We start from the raw sequence: 23,288 nt of genomic DNA on the forward strand, positions 1-23,288 counted from the left end.
ATGTATAGGAAGACACACAATTTCATCCTCATAACAAGTAGGGAATTAATGCATGAATTATTACTATTCACCACATATTATGGATTAGAATCCTGTGTTACCCAAAGTCATATAAATTCCAAAGCTGGTGCTCATCCCTTTCACTGTACCAGGAAGGGCTGTCAGAAGCAATGCCTAAGCTGCAAATAAAGCACTGGAATGTGACAAATAAAAACCAAAAGGACCCTTTCAGCGTTGGCTTCGTCTGGATCACCAGGGCATTGTGAGTTAGAACACTAACATTTCAATCTCTTCCCTTTTCCCTTCTAGCTCCCTCACCTCCTTGTTTTCTGTAAAATTCCAAATAAAGCAATGAGCAACAGACAGGGATTTCAGCTTAGCTAAACTAAAACAAGAAGGCTGTAGGCAAGAAAATTGTTCTGTAACATGTTCCAAGGAGAAATTCCAAAACAGAATGAAATATTTCCTGGTGTAAAATGCCCTCAGTGGACTGAAAAATCTCCTTGGAACCCAAGACATCAGGTAAAGTCTGTTCCTCATTAGCTGGTGTGATAATGACCCAATCTTACATTTTCTATTTCTTTGGAATTCATTTGTTTTCATTACATCAGGTGGTTGTTATTATGATGTGTTAATGGGCTTCAAGCAGGGCTGTCCTCTGTGACTCAGACTCTGATTACTAAAATGAGAGTTTTGATATTTCTTATTATACCAACTCAGTTTGCATTCCAATTGTTAATATTCTTGTCTACCAGAAGAGTGCTCTGAATTTCAAAGGCGTGCCAAGGACAGAAAGTGAGAATTTTATTTTTATTTTCAACTCTAGATTCCTTTCATCTAAAAGTTTGTCTTCCATGACTTTAGCACCATATTTCAATTCTTTTACACCCTTGGCCTCATTGCTAAAATCTTTTAAAACATTTTTTAAAAAGGAAAAAGCCACTCACAATTCCCCTTTCTTTCTTCATTTTTTCCTTTCGGGTTCATATAGCATATTCTGGCATAAAGAGCCTTTCCTGCCTTTGCCTTCTTCTGATCTTATTCCCACAGGATGGAGCCCTAGTATTGCAGGTAATGACCTTTTGATTCAGGATAATTGTAATGAACTTCTGTACTCACTACTTTTAAATACAAATGTAAGTTAGATGAATTGCTCCTAAGTATGCACCTCTTCCAGGGTTGAGCCCCACTGTTAATGCAATATCATTGTTGCTCTTTTTTTTTTTCATGTGTAAGAGATAAAAATCTTGAAGCCAGAGTTCAAATTTAACAGGGTTTTTTGTTGTTGTTATTGTTGTTTTTGTTGTTGTGTGTTTTTTTGTTTTTTTGTTTTATGAGAGTAAAGAGAACCATGACACTTCTAGTCCAATTCAGAACTGGGCTATTTTTCAGAAGCTTATGCTACATAGATCCTACAAATGGAGCATTTTCATACTACCCATTCTATTTATCCCAAACCTCCTGATACTCCTGATTCATACCCTGAATGCATACTTCTCTTCACCCTGTTCTAAAAGAAACAACAAACTCCCTATTTAACCGGATAATAAATGAACTTTTTAAAATGCCTAAATCTATGTTTACACACATAAGATGAGATTGGTGTTTACCTAAAAGGACTGCCTTTACTCACTAATGTGCACTTCACAATAACCTAAGAAAACAAAAACAACCTTCTCACTCCCAGGAAAATTGTGCTTGTGATAATTGCAACAATACTAAACAGCTTTGCTTTCCCAGACACTACAGAAGTACATTTGCTTGAACACATTTTTGTTCTGTGTCTATAGGAAGATTTACTTATGTTTTGTTTGGGTAATTGTTAACATCATTGCCGTTTATACCACAGGACTTGCAGATAAGGCTTGCGTATCTGAATGCCTCCACTTTTGCTGATGTCTGCCCCATGTTGGTTTACCTTGCATTATTTCTCTCCACCCCGCCCACCCCCAAAACATCCAGTTTCACAGATGGCATTTTATAGACAGCTATTTTGGCATAAGTGTGGGTGTTCTAGTTTGCATTCAGCCGAGGACGGAAAATGTCATGAGGGCTTTGTCCTCCAAAGTGTGCTGTTGTGTCGCTGCTTCCCTTTAAAGCTAAGTGTATGTTTCCTTGTCAACTGATTAGATATTCTGAATATGTCTATAAGCAGTCCTTTCTAGTTTCTCCTGTGTGTCTGGGTCAGATCACATCTATAAAGACTCAGGACAACAGCAGTCTTGAGATCTTTATAATATGGAGATCTAGAAGAAGCTGAAACACGCTGGGACAAAAATGATAGATATAAACTAAAACTGTAAGCTATTTCATTAACAAAAATATTCACCTTCATATTCAGAATAGTTATACCTATGACTATTTCACTGGGTGGAATATAAAATGTGTCTGTCTCACTTCATGATATGATCTTTCCTTGAATTGAAGAGCTCAAACCAATGAACAAGACAAAAGGAATTTTTTTTATAGTATTTAGCCTCACAACCCAATCACTACTTTCAAATGTGTTGTAAACAAATGACAATTATAGAATCAAAGGGATTATAGTAAAGATGCTATTATTAATTTGTCCGCCAAGAAAAAAAAATACTCTTATTGTTTAATGGCATCTTTGAAAATGCAACCCTTTTAAAAGAAAACCAAGGTAGTTCAAAGGAAAAAACCGAGGAGGAGCGCGTGGGTGGCTCAGTTGGTTAAGCGTCTGCCTTCAGCTCGGGTCATGATCCTGGGGTCCTGAGATCGAGCCCCACATCAGGCTCCCTCTCCCTCTGCCAGCCGCTCCCCCTGCTTCCGCTCTCTCTCTCGTCAAAAAAAAAATCTAAAAAAAAAAAAAAAAGAAAGAAAGAAAGAAAAAAACAGAGGAGACCGGAAAGAAAAAAGTAGACCAAAAGTAAAGAAAGAAGGTGTTAAAGATTATAAACCGTCTGTGGCAGGATCATCGGCAGAAGTTAGAAGTAGCCAGTAAACAATAGATAAATAATCACAAACCCAAATGCCTATGGGGCAGATAAATAACCTCAGTGAAGGTGGAAGGTAAGGTGATTTAAGTCATGATCCTGAAACTCTTGTTTGTAAATTAGATCCATAAGAATATTCTTTCCTCCACAAATAAACATCCTTTCTCATCTTTCTTGTGCACTGCATGCTATTTTCTCAGTTTTGATAGAGATATGGCTACGAGGGGTATTTCACTTTCCTCAGAGCTGGATAATGGTAGTGCAAATGTGCTGATAAGCAGCAACTGACAGTTGGCCTCAGTGTGAGGGAAGCAAAAAGCACAACTGTTAATTTGATATTTTTTAAAGTATAATAGATCGTAAATTTGCCATGGGCAGAAACGTCCATTATCCAGCCTCAAAGTTTACTCTAGTGCTTGACCCATAGAAGGCATTCATCAGAAGTTTATGGAATTTAATTAATTTTTACAAATATAAAGAAAAGACAAAGAAGGAACGGAACTGGAATAGCTCCATAAAGAACGAGAGAAGTAGGGAACAATATAGTCAGGTCCCTCTCCAAACTGTAACATTTGATAACTGTTTGCATTCATAATGCTTGAGTATGTGTCTGTTTACCTGTATGTTAATATTTACCTATACCTCAGAAAGCCTTACGTCCTGGGGCCATGGGACCACGAAGACACACTTACCAGAATAATACAGCCGTGTGGTGAGGAGGTAAGGCCTGGAAAGAAATAGCTGGATGATGGATAGTGACAAGTTTATGCCATCTGCCCCCATGCCTATTATCACTGTTCTGATACAATAATATGTATCCCCATAATGTGTCACTAAGGAAGTCTGAATTACACTCCCCGGATTAAGGTTAAATGAAGATAGAAATGAAGAATGCATTTTTCAAACATCTAGAGTTAGAACTGCAAAGACTCAAAGTAGAAGGGAAATAATCCCACTACTCCTGAAAATTTTTATATAAACTCTTTCGTCTCTTAATGGCCCAGGTGAACAGAGGTTTGCATAAGTGACCCTATAGATAAAGTCTATCGGCAAGTCTTGAGGGATGCTGGCATTTTGTTCAAGAGAAGCATAAAGTGCAAGTCCACAGATAGCCCAGTTACATTTAGCATTTTACCTTTGCAGACTTCCATTACATTGAAATAATAGCCTGTCTTGTGTTGTCCTGAATAGACAGAAAGCAGTGAGCGAGAGAGAGACAGAGCACGGGAGCAGGATTGGTAGGGGGAGGGGAAGGGGCAGAAGCAGGTTCTCCACTGAGCAGGGAGCCTGATGCAGGGCTCCATCCCAGGACCCTGGGATCATGACCTGAGGCGAAGGCAGACACTTAACACACTGAGCCACCCAGGCGCCCCAACAGCCTCCTTTCTAGTGAATAACAGATTAGCTAATCAATTAATTACTTCAACAACAGTTTACTAGATAGCAAGCGTGGGTCGGGCATTCGGTGGCTGTTGGCAATGCGGAGACATAGGTCCCTGCTTCTTAGATCCACAGATAGCCCTTGGACTACTTGATCACATTACAGTTTGTAACATACTGATTTTTGTTCGTCCAAATGATTTCTTTATTCTACAGATCTATTCTTCGCACCTCTTATTTATATCAAGCCCGTGTATGGTAATAAGCTCTTGAATTATTTTTCATCTTGGTGTTGAGGAAACCATACGGTCCCATGAGGTGAGATACTTATTTGCTTATCAGATGTATCGTTCGGCAAAATTTTTTGGACCACACAACACTCCTGTGCTGAGTAATTTTGAGGGATCTATGTTTCATTAATACTTTCAGCAAGATCATTACCTCCAGATTCAACAAGAGTTAAGCTTTTTTTTTTTTTTTCCCTGTGGGGCACAAAGTGAAATTTGCAGTGGAAATTGGTAGCCTCATTCTGGTCAATTAATAATTGATCAAATTTATACATGCAGGTAGCTTAAAACAACACAAAACAAAATAATGGTGCTCTGCCAATCTTCTGATCCCTTCTTCAATTATTTTTCAGCTGCTTCTGGATAAGAGAAGGGTGCTTCTTCTGCTCTAAGATAAATTATCTTCAGTATTCATTTCAAAATCCAAATGGAAATTGTAAGGCAGAAAAAGAGAGTAGAAGAGAATAAGAGAATAAAAAGCTTGCAGCTCCTCTTCCTACAAATAGTGTTCTCGGGCACAGCATGATTTTGCCTACCAATTTAAACAACTTGGGGATAGCGGCTCTCTCAACACTAATAATGTGCTTGAGAGAAATGGAGATCCTTTAGCAGTAGCTCGTAAGCAGGAAGTGTCATTGCAGGTTAATATTTCTACCCATTTGGGCCATTTTTTCGAGATTGCTTTCTAGATTTGTACTTCTCTGGTTCTATATGGCAGCTCAATTTTAATCCTAAATCTGCTGCAAACTAGATTGCATCAGCTGGTGAGGGTTTTTGTTTTTTTGTTTTTTGGGGTTTTTGTTGTTGTTGTTGTTGTTGTTTCATTTTGTTTTTGATTTATTCAGGGCTTAGTTTAATGAACAGATAAACCCCATGATCTCTAAAACTACTTTTCAGATCTCTGAATCTAAATTTTATTGCTTATTTACTTACCAGATCAAAACAACATGTATCATTTTATCATCTTACTGTGGCAGCCAGTTCACCTTATCTGATTTTATGGGGAACTGCTTCAGAGAGGGTAGGGAATGTATTAAAATTCTTTCTTTAAAAAAAAAAAAAAGGCAAGACCTTGGACCAGTTTCCTGGCCATAAACTGCATTGGTATGAATCTTGAACCTGTGACTAATTGTTTCCAGGCGCTAATACTTTACAAAGAGTGGAATACGCTAATGAGATATTGTTCTTATTCCACAGTTATCATTTGTTTTTCTTTTTTCCACAGGGTTAGCCAAGCACCAAGACATCTTGTTCATAGTAAAAAAACATTAATTGCCTTACTACTAGAAATAAATTTGCTTTATTTTTGGCCATTTCTGTCTAAAGTAGAAACATCCGTAATGCATTTGGCATGTGACAATTTTAAAATGTATGAGATCAACTCCTTCCCATAGATACCTTGCATGGTGCTCTTATAAGTAATATTCTCTTACACAGATGAAATCCCAATTAAGAAACAGTGTAGTCCTCGATCCTCAAACTTCTCCCACGATGCAATCCACTGCAAAGGCTCACACTGTCCAGTGTCTTGAATAACTGAACTCATCGTAAGGATTACAACACAGAAGTGAACTCTCCATAAATATTGAAATTATCTAGCCCTCACAGATGTTCACTCTGCTTATTATCTGCAAACTTTCTGGATCAAACGTTCAATATGAATATATTAGTATCCACCAAAGATTGGTTTTGGCAAGGTATATGTTGATATCAGCAGGAAATAAATAGGAAAACATTAAAGGTATGAAACTTTAAAACAATAGCTTAAAGGTGTTTTATAAACTACAGATGGCTTACACCATTTAAGCAAATATTTGCTGGGGGATGAGAAACAGTCAGGACTGAGAAAAAAGGAAATCATTTGAAAATAATATCTCCCATGCAATATGTTGTAATTAAAGCAGAGATAAGCAATGTGGAAATTGCCTCTTATTATCTCTCCTCATGTTGTAGGAGAGATAAAGTATGCTAGGGTATATGAGCATAGAATCAGGAAAAAAAAATGAAAAATGCCCAAACAAGTAATCTTAGATTTTATTTATTTTTATTTTTTTATTAAAAGATTTTACTTATTTATTTGAGAAAGAGAGGGGCACCTGGGTGGCTCAGTCGGTTAAGCATCTGCCTTCGGCTCAGCTCATGATCCCAGAGTCTTGGGATCAAGCCCCGCATCGGGCTCCCTGCTCATCAGGAAGGCTGCTTCTCCCTCTCCCACCCCCCTGCTTGTGTTCCCTCTCTTGCTGTGTCTCAAATAAATAAATAAAATCTTAAAAAAAAAGAAAAAAAAAGAAACGCTTCCCGAGTTGGGCAAAGCACCCCACACCTATCCTTCCTCTGTTGTTGAATGGGTGGATCAAGATGAACTCCAGCTTTCCTGTCCCAGGTTGAGATCTTGCGAGTGCTCAGCGGGTGAGCAACACAGAGCACTGAGCGAGTGATCAGGTGGCAGAAGGAGATGACTGTAGGAGTAGACAAAGGAGAAGCAGTACCAGTTCACAGAGGCTCTCGTCATTCGCAGCTGAACCCACTCCTCGCACTTGGCTAGAAGGCACCCTTGCTTCGGGTACTGGCTCTGCAAAGTGACACCAAACCATGTTCCCTAATATTCCCATACAATGGTTTTAGAATAGTTAAGGGAATTTGGACTCCATAGTAAAATTCTGATGAGTTCTCTGTTATATTCATATATTCCTGACTGGAAAATAATTCTTTTTATCCCTACAATGAGCTAGTGCATTATGGACAGCCTTAGCATTTCTCTGAATAAAGGACTGTTTGTATTAATCCATAAAGGAACACGGTATAATATACTAAATTAAATATATGCTTTGGGTGTTGAAGTAGGACAAGGTATTGGGGAAAACATGTCTCATGAAGCAGAAGCTAACGTAACTATTGTGAATCAACAGGTTTTACAAAGTATTGCAAAGTCGGGTTAACATAATGTGTGCAAGCACTGGTTTTTTGCATAAAAACTGAAGTAAAATTCTAGGAAAAAAACTTTATCTCCCCTCCCAAAGCATCTTTAATACTTACTTCCCCACCCAAATCACGACCTATGACCCTCTGTTCCATCGTAGGTGCCTTCTTCGACTCTTACCATACAGAGTAACTCTCTTCTTCAAAACACTCTCTTCAAAATTAAATCTATGTGGCTTGGATTATTTGCCTTAATCCACTGTTGATTCTCCCTGTTATAGGCAACCCTATCCTGAAACACTTAATGGAAGATTTACTTAAACATAAACTTCCCTCTGGCCTGGTGTGTTGTGAGAACAGGGGATTCTTGCCCAAACACCGCAAGGAATTCTGAAATTGCCCTGATTCAAATTTGATTGATTAAGAAATGGTTCTCCACAAAGTCCTCATAAAACCCTGGGAATTGAGGGAAACTATGTGACTTGGGCAAAGAACACACACACACACACAAAAAGATTAGGCCAAGAAGTACCCATCATAAATAGGAGGGGAGCAATGAGGACTGGTTTTCTTTTGTTTTTAGTCAGCAGAAAAGCCACGACCACCAGAGTAAGGACGAATTATCCTTGGACCAAAGAGCAGCTAGGAAGCTTTTAGAAATCAAAGCCTGAAAGAAGGCAAAGAATGAAGAAGAGAGGCTGAGAAAAGCAGACACACATAAAGTTCCTGGAGAGACAGTCAACTCATTTTATTGCTCGGGGATCAAAAAGAAGATACCTCAAATCAAATCAAGTCATGCAATAGATGTGGGATTTCAATTTTTACAGGTTGATTAGATTCTATTTTCACTGAACCCTGTGGACTCTCTGAGAGGACTTGAAACTCCTCTCAGTGCTTGCAAAATTTCTGTACATGTAAATTTTCTGCAGAGGGATTGCTCTGTACATTAGCTACCAAACAATAGCATGGAGAGGACAGATGCCGTAATAGATACTGAGTGAAGGGTTTGAGCCACATTTGTGATTCTCCAGCTCCCAGACCATCGGAGTGAAAGGATCCCCCTCACCACCATGAGCAGTCACGGGCTATTCCGGAGCAGTGTACCCTTCCAAGACTTTACTTCCTAAAGGGTAAATATTCCTCGCTGTCTTTTAATCCCTTAACACCATGTGCACAAACACAAAGAACGAGTGGTTCCGGCCCACTGAATACTTGGTATAGCTGAGGTATCAAAAGGGACAGAAGTTCAACAAAGAGAAATGCAAAGCATTGCTGCAAGAGAGTTCTCAGGTGAGGGCATGTGGCTACTGAGGACCTTAGCACCTGCAGCAGGTGCGAGACACCAAATGTCCTCTTGTCAAAGGGACTAATCAGCAGATGCGTTCGAAGGTCCCTATCTTTGCCGACTGCACACGTGCTAGACAGTGTTTATTAAAATTGTCCTATTGCTAGGCACTCAGCGTAGCTAGGAGATCAGAGAAACAGGGAAGTATAACGCAACAGAGGGAAATCAATTTCTCCCGGGCGCTACTCCATTTAAACCATGTGAATACAAGTGGGGAAAAACCAGGCAGTAGCAGACTTTGGATTCCAAGCCAGTGAGCCTGTTGAGAGAGGGAGTTTTGCATGCCACGTTGTGAATTATTACAGCAAGACCCAGGTGGATAAACGGGAAGTGAGAGGTCTGTGCTCTCGGGTTTTTGTTTCCAGAATGACTTCGTTGAGGTCTTTTCAATTTAATCCTAGAAGTAAACAACTGCTGAGAGCAAGTAGTGATGGAAAGAGGAAGGGGAAGATGACTTCAGTGGGCTGTTTCTGAGGAGGCTGGGTCCCTAAGCCCTTCAGGATCTAAAGAGGAGGCGAAGGGTTTTAATTGGATTTTAAATTGTATTAGTTGTCAGGAAAGGTTTAGGGTGCACTGTGGCCTACTCTGGGAGCCCAGCAGGCAGCTGTGTTTCCAAGCTAACCTTTATCAGATGGTGGTAGGTTTACTTCCGTCTGTCACAGGGAAGGGATAAGAAAACACGGCTCCTAGGCCATGCAATTTTAGTGACCACAATAAAACAGAACGAAAACCCAAACTAAAGACACTCTGCCTACCTGGCTCAACTCCTAAATGAGGGGATTGGGAAGAATTCAGTAGGGTTGGGGACGGATGATGGCTCAGCCACCAAGGGACGGAGGCCAGACGCCCCTTGCCCAGGCACTGAGGCGAGCAAAATCAAGCTAAGGTGAAACAAAAGTAGGGAAACTTAAAATAGGCGGCAAGCAGGCTTCAATTATTCAATAGAATTCAGGGCAGAACTCTGCCAGTGGTAACTTAACTCCCCCTCCTTCTCCCTTTTCCTCATCAAGGTATTTTTTAGGCATCAAAAACTGCAGCACCTTCAGAGACTCGGCTCCAAGGTTAAGAAGGAAATGCTACGCTGTACTTTTATATAATAAAGTTCAGCTATATCTCAAACTCTATTTCCTTTTTAATTACAATTTTCTTACCTGAGCCTCAAGTGATTCTAATGTTACCATTAACCCTGGAGGCCTGAGTTCTTTTATGTTCAGCGACAAGTATTGGAACTGCAGATTCTACATGGGCAATTTCTCCCCTCTGTGAACTTTAACCAAGTGGACAGCATCAGACCAAAGTTCCTAGTTATTCATGCCCTATAGAGAGACAGGTGCCCTAGGGAAAGCTCAGAAATTTGAAATAAACTGAAGATTATATTGCTTCTGAAATATTTGGGTACTGTGGAATTAGAGAACAGAGAGCAGAATTTTAAAGTGAGGGATATTCTAAAACTGGGCTTTTTTTTATATAAAAGATGCCTTCGTGCCTATTTTAAATTTTAAACTGTCATGTTGAGCCAAAATTTATTTGGAAAGGGTTATTAAGGAGGGTTATTAAGAAAAAAATGAAAACTAGACTGCTTAGAAACTAGTCTGTATAATTAAAACAGAAGAACCATTTACACATCTATAAGAATATTGGTTAACAAGTGTCTCTCATTGCGTCTATGAAGACAAAGATGGAAGACACATGAGACAAACACTTGCATGCCAGCCCTTCATCGGTGGTGGGTACTGTCCAATCTATCACAGAATTGCTGCTTTTGTGCCAGATACTGCTATCTGGACCATTAAATGGATTTCCCCTTCCTCCTGGGCACACAGCTGGATTTCACTTCTGAACCTCCCCATAGTGAGGAATGACTACTTGACAGTTCTAACCCTCAGAATGTAGTAGAAAGGATATGCGGTATATTTAGCAATGACCTCCACATACCATGTACTTACGATTCCCCCTGGTGGTTGGAATGGAGCTATTCCCAGTGTGGCCAAATGTATTCTAGAATGTGTTACTGGAAGCTAGAGCTGCCAGAGCAAAAAAAAAAAAAAAAAAAAAAAATGGCAGCAGGTGGCGCTAAAACGGAGAGCTGAGACTGGAAAACTATAGATCTTGGCTGTACCGTAAAAATACCTGGCAAATTTGCAACGACGTGGATGGAACTGGAGGGTGTTATGCTGAGTGAAATAAGTCAATCAGAGAAAGACATGTATCATATGACCTCACTGATATGAGGAATTCTTAATCTCAGGAAACAAACTGAGGGTTGCTGGAGTGGTGGGGGGTGGGAGGGATGGGGTGGCTGGGTGATAGACATTGGGGTGGGTATGTGCTATGGTGAGCGCTGTGAACTGTGCAAGACAGTTGAATCACAGATCTGTACTTCTGAAACAAATAATGCAACATATGTTAAGAAAAAAGAAAAAGAAGAAGATAGCAGGAGGGGAAGAATGAAGGGGAGTAAGTCAGAGGGGGAGACGAACCATGAGAGACGATGGACTCTGAAAAACAAACTGAGGGTTCTAGAGGGGAGGAGGGTGGGGGGATGGGTTAGCCTGGTGATGGGTATTGAGGAGGGCACGTTCTGCGTGGAGCACTGGGTGTTATGCACAAACAATGAAGCATGGAACACTACATCAAGAACTAATGATGTAATGTATGGTGATTAACATAACAATAAAAAAATATTTAAAAACTCCCTGGCAAAATCACTATGATAACTTGAAAGCATGCCTTACCTGTTAAGTGAGTAGGTCTAGGAGAAGTGTTGGAAAGAGCCAGAGTGTTGGCCACCCTTGCCTGGCTTTAACAAGCTATTTAAGAATGAGATAAGAACATGGAGAGCCAAAGATCAAAAGCCTTAGGGATTTGGAAAACCCAACTCCTTCTAGACCCCATACAGTTAAGTCCTATGATCAAAAAAAGTCTTTAGTGATAAAAATCTAGTATTGTTTCTCAGGTAAACAAAGTGACTCAGCTTTCCCTGAAAGATCATATTAAGGTTTGTCCCTTCTCACTCAGGTCTATTGTTTCAGGTGGTCTCTTTGAGAGACACAGAGAGACAGAGAAAGAGAGAGAGAATGAGAGAGGTTGAGAAGCTGAATTTCTATGAAGCATCAATAGAGTCTCCGTCAACCCCACGGGGAATTCTGAAGGTAGGATGAATTTTTGTGATCTCTACCTCATTAACTGCTCTCTTACCTCACCACAGACCTTACTCTTCTCAGCTTTCCTGAAACTCCATCTCTAGCTCCTCATGCCCTGTAAAATCTTCTCTCGTTACAGCAGATGAAAGTTGTCTGCAACATACTTGGCAAATGTTTTTGATTTCTTGTATGTTTATCTTGCAGGCAGAGAACCTTATCTCTTTATCTAGGTGTAAATGTCTAAGTTAGGGCCTATATCTTATATGCCTTTTAGAACCTCTAAAGCTTCCAGGAGAGTACTTTGAATATAGCTTAATACAGTTTTGATGTATTAATAAATTTCCAGTGCATTCAATCATTCTCCGCTTTGTTTCTCTTGACTGTAATTAGTAACTCTTTTAATACCATCACCTACTTCTTAAGACTTCAGGGACTCCCTACTCCCTAAAGCTCCATAACTAAAATACACATCTCTGTTCTCAGGCTCAGAGTTTTCTAAGTCCCCCTCCTATCTCTACACTGATGTGATCACCTTAGTTCAAGATAAACTATCTGTCTCACTCAGGATAATAGAACTTTGGAGCCAATCCGGTCAAATTCCTCCTTCCCTCTTACCCACCTACTTTCCTTGTTTTCTTCTTCTTCTTCCTCCTTCTTCCCACCCTCCATTCCCCTTCTTTTCCTACCTGCTTTCTTTTATTTTTAATTTTTTATTGTTATGTTAATCACCATATATTACATATTTTGTTTTGGTGTAGTGTTCCATGATTCATTGTTTGTTCATAACACCCAGTGCTCCACGCAGAATGTGCCCTCCTCAATACCCATCACCAGGTTAACCCATCCCCCCACCCTCCTCCCCTCTAGAAACCTCAGTTTGTTTTTCAGAGTCCATCATCTCTCCTGGTTCGTCTCCCCCTCTGACTTACTCCCCTTCATCCTACCTGCTTTCTTTTCTTCCTCTCTTCCTTTTCTATGTGGATGAGAAAACTCCCTCACAAAAAATGGCACAGAGCCTTGGCTAACACCACATGGTGATCAGTCAGGGCCCATGTCTTCTAGTTCTTTGCTAAAGATTCCTTTTACCACATCTTCTTCCCATCTCATGTTAGCACACGCTCAAAACTAAAAGAAATAAATGCCTTCAACTGGAGGCATCAGCCTTTTCTTTGTATCTGGGACTCGTTTGGAAGATTAAAAACTTGCCCTTTTATTCAATGTACTATGCATGGAATTATATGTCATGCTTATAATGCAATACTGACAACATACTGACCCACATCATAAAGAGACACTGGCCCCATCATCATGTGTTATCTTTGGAATTTATCCGTGGGATCCACGAGCCAACTCTCAAAGGAATCGGACCTTCTGGTTACATTGATGCAAATACATTTCCTGTTCCATTTTCATGTCTGATCACAAATTGACACATTAAAAATTCCTTAGATTTAGAAAACTAGGAAATGAGAATTAGCATATCTTATCACCTCAAAAATATTATAATATTTTAAAATTTTCCTTTTATCAGAATAACACCTGCACAGCGTAACAAAGAGCACAGAAGCTTATGGTGAAAACTAATGTCCCTATTACCTCTTACCACCTGTAGTTCCACTCCCTCTAACTCTAAAAGTAGCTCTTCTAGTGCCTACTTCCATAAACACCATAGCGGAAAGTGTCTATATACTTCCTCTTACACAGGAAGATCTAATTCATTTGCCCTCTCTTCTTCTTCTCTTTATGGTTGATAATTATCAGTTTTATTTTAACTTCCCCTACTAGATACCTTTTAAACCCCAGTTGCTAGTTTCAGTGACTTTGAAAAGTGTCTCTTGATTCTCCATTTTGTCAGGTAAGTATTTTAACACTTCTACATTTTCCTCCACCTCTCCCTAATGCTCTTTTTCATTACACCTTCTCTCAGCTACACACATAACATTTATGCTATGGATCAATGTAGGTCATATTTACAATCTACACTGAAAACCCGTGGAAGTCTTCCATGAATGCTGATTGATTCGAAATTTGAGAACCAGTACAGATGTGACTATGGCTGTGTGTATCTTGTCCACTGCTGGCCCAGGCAGTGGTGCTCTCGGATCAATGGCCCAATTCCATCACCCCTGGGCTATTAAAAGGGAATGTTCTGAAGATCAATATCCAGTGTATTCTCCTTTCTTATACTCCTTCAGTTTCTAAGAATTATGCCACTTTTCAGTTTAGTGTATATTTCAAACACATTGAAACCATTTCTGCTATTTTGAGGGCTGCTAAAATTATTTTTATTTTATAACATTTTATACCTTCTTCATAGTTTCACTTTTTCCCAAAATTCCACTTTTTGTTTTCTCGCCTTTTTTTTTTTCCCTATTCATCACTATCCAGAACCTCTTACTTCCTGCTCCCATCGGAACTAATTTATTTCATAGACTGCTGCATACAGTCTCCCGGGAGTTCCTTTCTTTCTTCCTTCTCCTCCCCTGAGTTGTGTCCGATATTTCCTTGATCCTACGTATCGGATGCTTCCTTTCTTTGTTTGTTTGTTTTACTTCGTTTTGCAGACCTCCAGATACTTCCTGGGAGAAGTTTTGGAGAGATCAATTTTTCCAGTTCATGAATGTCATAAAAGGCCTCTATTCTGTCTTCACATGTGGTTGATTGCTTGGTTTGATATAAAATCTGGATTGAAAACCATTTGATCACAGAATGTGAGTGCCTTTGTGCTTTCTGGCTCATAGCAGAGTTGAAAAGAAGTCTGGATACCTCTCTGGTTTTTACTAACCTGTAAATGACTTTTTGTTTCTCTCTCCCTCTGGGAACTTTTCATTATTATTATTTTTTTTTCCTTCTGGGAAGAAATAGAGTTGACTGCATAACTGCCAGGTTTGGGAAGCAGGTTTTTTTGTTACTTGAGCTTGTATCTCAATTCTGCCACTTACTGGGCTGGGAAATATGTGTTACTTAACCACTAAGGTTTCTCAGCTATAAAAGTATACTCATCTCAGTGTTATGAGGACTAAATAACTTAATACATGTAAAGTGCATAAAACAGGGCCTGCACAAGGCCAGTGCTATGTGAATATTGTCTATTAATATTTTCTACTTCTGTTAGCTTATTTTAATTTCAGCTTTCATATTTTAATCTCTTAAGAGCTCTTTCATGTTTTTTAATCTTTTTAAATAGCCTCATAACTTCTTCAGTATCTCTGAGAATATAAGTAAGGAATCTCTAAAAACTCTGTGCTGTGAATTATCTGTTTCCTATGAAGCAAATTTTCCCATTTCTTTATTTGCTGTTTCTCTTTTCCGTGTTGCTTGTTTTCTCCAGATGCTTAGGGATCTTTGTCTTTCAGTTCATCTTGAAGACAGAAGGACATGTCGCTGGTATGAGTTTCCTCTGTTTTTACTTCTGATAGGTAGGTCTCTTCCCTAAGTAAGGAATTCTGCCTGGACACTCCAACTCAGTTTTAGGACCCAGGGTAGGCTGTGAATGTACTGGCTGGCTCCACTTTGAGGGGAGCAAGCAGAGACTGGAGTCAAATGGATCCCCACCCTTCACCCCCACATACCGGTGCAAAATGAGAAGGAATTTATTGCAAGGCATCACTGGCCACCCTATAAGCCTAAAGTTTGCTCAGATGGTATGTTAAAATAAACATAAGATACAACATAGGAATCTAATACAGATTTCAGCTTTTAACTTAAGTTTCTCCGTGCTCATTTTCCTTAAAAAACTAAATCTGTTGGCTCTAATAATACGATACTTATTCAGCATTAAACTTTGCACGTTCCTCTCACACAGAATATTACTTAACCCTATGAGATTTTTAGAAATCAAATTGTTATAATCAAATAAATAATATACATGAAACAGATCTTTGAAACTATAAAACATGATGCTAAATTACAAGGTATTACTTTAGATCTTACATATATTTATTGTATGCTCTATTTGGAAAGTACATTTTATTGTCAGATAACACATTGTTTATTTTTATTCTACATTGACCTTCCCGTGAAAATCCTGAAAAGAGACACTAAGTAGAATACGAGAAATGATTCAAAAATCAAAGGGACCTTGAGCTCTTCACCTTCTTCGCTGTACCGGTGAAGGACTCAGAGGCCCCGTGAGGCGAAGCTACGCACCCACGGTCCCAGGGCCTGTGAATGAGGCAACCCCTCTAGGGCAGAACCAAAACAGGACCTCCTCTATATGTCTTTCTCTTTAGTTTCCTTTCCTCCAACCAATTGGAGGTTGCTTTTGTTAGGAAAAACAAAAACCCTAAGACATTAAATTCTTCCCCGCACTCCAGATTTCAGGAATGTGCTGGAAGAGGCTCGAAAGATCAGAAGGCTGTACAACGAGGATGCGGGAAATGTCCCACACCCCAACAGAAGCGAGGCTTCAAGCCCCCTCATCAGTGATGCATCAGAGGCGGTTGGTGGCCGCAGCCTTTCCAGTCGCCAAAGGCTTTCCAAGGCCACCATGATTACAGGCCGAGTGCCGCGCCGTGCTCTGTGGCTTGCGGCACTTTCCACTGGAGTGTAATAGAATATTGGAGCGCTATTGTATTTTTAAAGGCAATTAATATTTTATTATGCACAGACTTTTATTTGCACCATTTGGCTTCCTCTTCTCTAATTAAATCTTGTGATTTACACAAACAGAACTGCTGTTCTTTAAACTCTGCAAATTATAAAAATTAACAAATACTTGTTAAAATGAAGCAAAAGCAGTCAAGGGTCCTATTTTTGTGACAGAACCAACTGGAGGCTACAGAGTGAATTGATAGTGTCTCTTTTTGAGTGGGGCAATGTGGCAATTACATAAGAAATCCCTTAGTTAAGTAGAACTGATAGAAATTCCAGCTGTCGGTAAGAGAAAGGTTAATTCTTTAAATAAATAAAACCAGAGTATTTTATGTGTCCATGTAGGATTTTTGCTTCGTGACCTTGTGTACAGCATTTTGTGTTATGGGATTTATAAATCAAGAGTGTAGTTTCAAGCATGCATTACCCTAACTCTGCATTTGTGGAATGTTTCCTAGGGCCAAATGAATGATCTTCAAGGGAACAGAAAGACTCTAAGCTTCGATGCCCACTAGCAGAATAGCCTTGCTGCTCTTTCTTTTTCTAAATGAACAATTCCTAGGTAAATTTCAGCTGCAGGAATGTTATACCCACCCCCACCCCTGGGAATATATGGAGTAAAGGAGAATCCGCTCTAGGGGAGAGACAAAAGTCTCTCATGATCTCTGGAAAGACAGCAGATGGGGACTAGGTTGAGGGTCAGAAAGAAAATAGGGCCAGGACAAGAAATTATCTTCATCCTAATTAGGCTGGAGGCTCTTCCAGAAGCTTCCCTGGAAACTGTCTGCCGTCTCTTTGAAGGGCATTACCCCCAGGGTTTCCGTTTAGGGAAGAAGAGGAGGGACATTAGGAAGTAGACTGGGTGATGAGTAAGGAATTGACATCATGATCTAAGACAGGATCTGTTTTCTTTATGGCTTTTCTTCTGCCCCTGGCAAAATGCATTCAGTCCAGTAAACAGAATGAAAGACAAAGGGTTTAATGTGGAGAAATTCATGCTCTGGACATTTCAGGACAGCACTTATTCCATATGTATAGACCTACCATCCAGGTCTGCAACTTCTGTTCTCATTTTGCATGGATTCCTCTCTGCATTTAATTTGTAAGTCACAGGTTTTTATCCTTTGTGTGCTAGCAGATTAATAGAGGAAAAACTCCACATGAAATTTTTATAAAAATAATTCAACATTCACCTAGGGGAATATATTTCTCCATTTAAGTATATTCCAGATAGCTTTATTGATAAAGATGACTTCAGAATACCTTTCTTATAAGGACCTTGCAAAACTTTGGAAGATAAAACACACACAAATACACACCATGCGTACAACTTTATAAATTTAAGTACAAAAAGTCTCCAGTGTAAAAACATCCTACATAAAAGCAACACTCAAGTTAGAAATAAATACAACAAGCAAAGAATAAATAAACAAGCCTTCCTATTTCTCTATTTTATCACTTTCTGATGTTTCTACTACTGTAATAGAATTACTGTGAAACGCCTTTTTTTTTTTTTTTTTTTAGAGAATGTCCATGCTACAGACTGGAAAAGCTTGCTTTGTGAGCCTTTATGAAAAGTCGATGTATAAGGATGGCAAAGAAAGTTTCACGTCTTTCAAACTGTTCTCCAAAATTAACATTGTACCCAAGAAGGAACAGAAAACTCTTCTCTTTTTTCCCCATCTTTCTTCTCTTTATATTCTCCCCCTCCCTCCTCCTCCTTTCCCCTAAATGAGGCAGCTTTCAAAACCAAGAACCAAGGCACATGGTACCCATATGATCCTTTAGTGGATTTCTAGAGCAATTGGTGTTTAAGGACTACCCCAAGAAATTAGCTACTGGTGGAACTTTGCTTTCTATGACATTATGCAGATGAAAACAACCCCTTTAGATATGTACTCACTAGAAAGTGCCTACACATTTGATTACAACAGTTATAATTTTCTGACTATTCACTATGTGCCAAGCTCAGCACTGAATTATTTACTGCATTTATCCCGTTTCCTCCTCACCACAACCCTATTTTGGAAGGGATTATTAGGATCCCTTTAGACAGATGAGAAGACTGAGGGGTAGATGATTTAGTTTCATACACAAAACCATGCAAAGACTAAGTGGACAACTCTGGAGTATAAAAATGGGAACATAGTCCGATCTGACTTTGAATATGCTGCTATTCAACATTGTGCTATACCAAATCAGTGAAGCTGAGACAGTTTATTATTTAAGTATAAAATTTATGTATAAATAGAACACCTTAACTTAAAAAGTATTATTGGGAAGATAAATGGGCAGGTTAATATTTTTGTTATTTTAACAAATCACTTAATTATTTTTTGCCATACAAAAAACAAAAGGAACAAATTGACATGTGTGGGTAAATTTGAATTTTCCATATTACTTATGCTTATGGATTATTTCATAAAATTCATAGTTAACCATTTAACAAGTAGTGTTCTAATGGCATAATGAAACTAATAAAGTACCATTTTCTCTACCAAAATAATAGGTGTTTATTGGAGAACCACACTTTATGGGGTCCGCAGTACAAGAGGCCCATCTGAGTAGTTATGAGTCTTTACTTTTGCTGAATCCACATAGGCACTTAATCGATATTTTGATTGAATAAATCAGAAATTTTTATTGGATTTCTTTTGAATAAACAAAATATTTAATTGAATACATTATAAAAGTATCTTTGAAGACAGCAAACAGAGAGGACTCAGCAATAAAACAATATACCCAAGTTTAAAATTAACGGCTCTGATATTTACAGTAGTACTTAAATGTAATAGGATCATGGCTTATATATGATGAAAGTAATAACTGAACATAGTAAAACAATTTCAAATAATTACAAAAGTTCTATAAATTCATTAAGTGTCCTTCCCCTTGCAGTGATTCAGCTTGTCAGGAGTCAGAGACAGCCCCTGTGCAGCCTCCTGCCCACTGTGGCCACACGGTCTCTGTCCCTTTCTTGGCTGGACTGGCCTAGAAAAACAGGAATGTGTTGTCCAGGACACAGCAAGAACTGGAAAACCACACCTCTGCCTGTCAGATGGATCTGTAGACAGCCCTCCTATCTGCCTCCACTTGATGGCTCAGTAAGAAGGGTAGTAAGCAAAAGGAAATACAAGTTGATTCCAGTATTTGTCTTTTCAGTCTTTGCACTTACCTAGACTTTTTGAACCGAATTCAGAAAGAATGTATCAAAGTGCAAATGCCTGGCCCTTTTCGCTGAGCCCTTTGTAGCAGTGAACTTAAAAGGTAAACAAAACAAAACAAATTTTTGTTGATCTTTTGGGAATCTGTGTCATAGTTAGCATCTTCCGGACATGCCAGCACACAGAGTCACCACTGGTCGATGGCAGTAGTCGATAGCTGCAATCTAAGTGGAGAGTCATCATTGACCTACTTGCTGCATTCCCAAGAGGTCACAGAATAACTATGAAATGGATATAAATAAAAGGAATGATCACACTGACAAAGGAACAATATCTCAGCATGATAAGTACTTTCCAGTGCTCATTTCATGGAAGACTCACCACAGCCCTACGAGGGAGGTACACTGGCCATGCTTCTTTAGATATCAATAAACGGAAGCTGAGAAGGTTAAACGAGTAGCCCAAATTTTACAACTAGAAAGGAAAGAAGTTGAAATTTGAATACTGATCAAAAATACATGGTTACATGGCTTCACAGGTTTTCACATATGTTTTGCTAACAAGCAAAAATAAAGCATTAAAAACAGATAAAGAAAGGCCTATGAAGGGCACCTGGGTGGCTCAGTTGGTTAAGCATCTGCCCTGGACTCAGATCATGATCCCAGTGTCCTGGGATCAAGCCCCGCATCAGGCTCCCTGCTCAGTGGGGAGTCTGCTTCTCCCTTTCCCTCTGTCTGCTGCTCCCCCTGCCTGTGCTCTTTCTCTCTCTCTCTCTGTCAAGTAAATAAATAAGATCTTTAAAAAAAGAAAAGAAAGAAAAAGAAAGGCCTATGAGATTTGGTAATAATCCACAAAGGCAGTACACTAAGAGTCTTGTACATTTTTTACCTGGGAGAGACCCGAATCTGTCAACAAAGGAAGAGCAATGACAACTACCTTATTCACTTTATAGAAGCATATCTCCTTCTGTTAAAAGCTTTCTTTTTTTTAATTTAATTTAATTTTATTATGTTATGTTAGTTACCATACAGTACATCATTAGTTTTTGATGTAGTGTTCCATGAATCGTTGTTTGCATATAACACCCAGTGCTCCATGCAGAACGTGCCCTCCTTAATACCCATCACCAGGCTAATACCCATCACCGGGATTGTCCCCCTCCCCTCTCCCCTCTAAAACCCTGTTTGTTTCTCAGCGTCCATAGTCTCTCATGGTTCACCTCCCCCTCCGATAACCCCCTTCATCTTTCCCTTCCTTCTGCTAATGTCCTCCATGCTATTCCGTATGTTCCACAAATAAGTGACACCATACGATAATTGACTTTCTCTTCTGACTTATTTCACTTAGCATAATCTCCTCCAGGCCCATCCACGTTGATGTAAAAGTTGGGTATTCATCTTTTCTGATGGCTGAGTAATATTCCATTGTATATATGGACCACATCTTCTTTAGCCATTCGTCTGTTGAAGGGCATCTTGGCTCTTTCCACAGTTTGGCTATTGTGGACATTGCTGCTATGAACATTGGGATGCATATGGCCCTTCTTTTCACTACAGCTGTGTCTTTGGGGTAAATACCCAGGAGTTCAATTGCTGGGTCATAGGGTAGCTCTATTTTTATTTTTTTGAGGTACCTCCACACTGTTTTCCAAAGTGGCTGTACCAACTTGCATTCCCACCAACAGTGTTAAAAGCTTTCTAAAAGAATTGGCTGTGCCAATGTCACTACTTTCCATGGGAATTTTAGAGTTTTCTGTAAAAGCTTTTTAACTAAGCTGCAATATTATATTCAGTGCGCTTTAACTATTTACACTGAACACTGTTGATGAGGCAGAATATTTCCTCTGTTTCTTTTCCCTACTAGTTTCTCACTGAAACTGAGACCACACAGGAAAACCAAACAAAAAGAAGTAAATAAAGAAATGATTGTTTTCTGCCCACTTAGAGTCCCAGGACTCTATTTCATGCAAAATGGAGCTGGCCTGGGTATCCATGCGAGTCAGTTTCTTTTCATCTTTCAAGGTCCAGCTCCTTGCCCACTGATGTTCCTGTAGAAGCTCTAGAGCACACATCTGGAGTAGTTATTTCCCTCTGCTCAGATATGCTGACACCTAGACAAACTTTCTTTGCTGACAGAAATGGCTTTTTAAAGAGTTTAAGACTCTTTTGTAATGAGTTTAAACATTGAGTGTAAACAAGACTTGATCTACACAAATAAACTATGCTACCTTATACAGGACGAATATTATTTTAGTGAGCTCCAGGAGCTAAGCATCTTTTAACTATCGGGCTAGGAATCCTTCTGCCTTAAATTTACTGGAGAGAGAGAGAAATGTTCGACCTACAATAGCAAGGGCAAACAAGAAACCTCCACTGAGAAAAGTTTCTCTACTACTAACATTCCCAGCTATTCCCTCACTCGGGCATTCTACAGATTTTCTAAATCCATGAAGTATATTTTATTTTATTTTTTAAAGATTTAATTTATTTATTTGTAAGAGAAAGAGGAGAGCACGCACAAGCAGGGGAAGCAGCAGGCAGAGGGAGAGGGAGAAGCAGGTTCCTCGCTGAGCAAGAAGTTCGATGAAGGACTCGATCCCAGGACCCTGGGATCGTGACCTGAGCCAAAGGCAGACGCCTAAATGACTGAACCACCCAGGCATCCCCCTGAAGTATATTTTAGATAAGAAAAATAATTTGAGGTTCTGGATTCCAGGGTTATTTCCATCATTTGTTAACAACATGAACTTAAGCAAATTATTGATACTATTTCCTCTTCTGTAAATATGGTCAAATAATGCCTCTCAGATAACTCTTTGGGGCCATTGAAGGTATCGGATGAGAAAAAATACATGAAAATCTTTTTGAACTGTGATGACACGAAAGAAATATGCATTGCTATTTGTCACTGAAAATACATGTAAAAACGGTGATGGGGTATTAGGAAGGAATTCCTGGATTTGTAAAGGAGGAAGAAATCATTATGCATGGCCAATTTAGGTTCAAGTTTCAGATTCTTATAAATCGTATGCACTGGGATGAGCCAAACAATCACCTGGCATAAGCATATAACTGCTGTGCTGGTCCATCATGCTCCCCAGGCATTCTATATGAATCACAAAGTTTTAAGAAAGAAAGTAGAAAGTACTGATTAGTTGATGATGAGTCATTTACTATGTGTATCAAATTGGTTGAATATTCTAGAGAGTTTTGTACTTGGGTGAAGTGAAGAACGTGTGAGAAAACAGACCTTAAATAACTAACAGCTAATTTCTACTCTAGCTCCCAGTTTTAAGAGCCTGCTAGTATGCTTTCCAGACTGTTTGCCTAGTAACATCTTATATGTCCTTTTACTAATTGCTAAAGCACCCTTGATTTAATCAAATCCAATAGTACTATATAAAATGGATTTGTAATTCAGTATTAATCCTATTGTTTATTTTGTCCTGCAATCCAATCCAAATACCTAGCAGTCATAATTAGAAGGCTGAATATAGTAAT

General features: G+C 39.2%; 1 long non-coding RNA gene across 1 annotated transcript; it reads left to right on the top strand.

Annotated features, from left to right (window-relative positions):
- The first annotated feature begins 9,081 nt into the window (after positions 1-9,081).
- LOC141373365 (uncharacterized) lies at positions 9,082-19,716 on the top strand. The gene is made up of 3 exons (XR_012379271.1): positions 9,082-9,203; positions 11,921-12,040; positions 19,523-19,716. It is a non-coding gene; the product is annotated as an uncharacterized lncRNA (long non-coding RNA).
- Positions 19,717-23,288: the final 3,572 nt, after the last annotated feature.

This window comes from Callorhinus ursinus, unplaced genomic scaffold (genome assembly GCF_003265705.2).
Source record: "Callorhinus ursinus isolate GAN/ISIS: 27379988/994484 unplaced genomic scaffold, GSC_fseal_2.0 scaffold9, whole genome shotgun sequence".
NCBI lineage: Eukaryota > Metazoa > Chordata > Mammalia > Carnivora > Otariidae > Callorhinus > Callorhinus ursinus.